We start from the raw sequence: 670 nt of genomic DNA on the forward strand, positions 1-670 counted from the left end.
TGTCCCCTGACTTCTAAAACGAAAGTTGCGCCCCTGAGTTTTACTATAACTTCTGCATGGCTGGATGAACCAAGTCTCAGGTTCAGAACATTGAAAAGGCTTGCCCCTTGGCATCTGAGAGAAAATGGGGTTTTCAAGCAAATTTCCTGCAACTCCACACATTTTATCATGGGGCAGATATATTTATTGTTGTTGTAGCTTTAAAGTGAATAACCTGCAATTCTACACAATTTGCCTTAAATTATAGTGCATTTAGGCCTATGGGGGGGAATAGTATTGAATTGAAAAATTATAACTGGTGGAATACTGTGGATACCTATATCCCTGTGAGCATCCCAGGCCCATGTTGCCCAGGTATAAGAACATAAATTGTAGATGAATAATATTAAATTGTATTGTATTGTATTATACACTTTAAAATGTAGGCCTATTCCACGGATCCCTTGGCCAAAAGTCGTTTAATCTGTTGTTAGTCCTATTCATTAAAACACATCTATGTAAAATATATATATATATATTCTACATTTACATTATAGTCATTTAGCAGACGCTGTTATCCAGATCGAATCCAGATCGACTTAAATGAGCAATTAGGGTGAAGTGCCTTGCTCAACGGCACATCGCCGAACAGCCTATTAGCGATCATACATTTGACCCTGCTGGTATTTCC

Source organism: Salvelinus alpinus, chromosome 10 (genome assembly GCF_045679555.1).
Source record: "Salvelinus alpinus chromosome 10, SLU_Salpinus.1, whole genome shotgun sequence".
Taxonomy (NCBI): domain Eukaryota; kingdom Metazoa; phylum Chordata; class Actinopteri; order Salmoniformes; family Salmonidae; genus Salvelinus; species Salvelinus alpinus.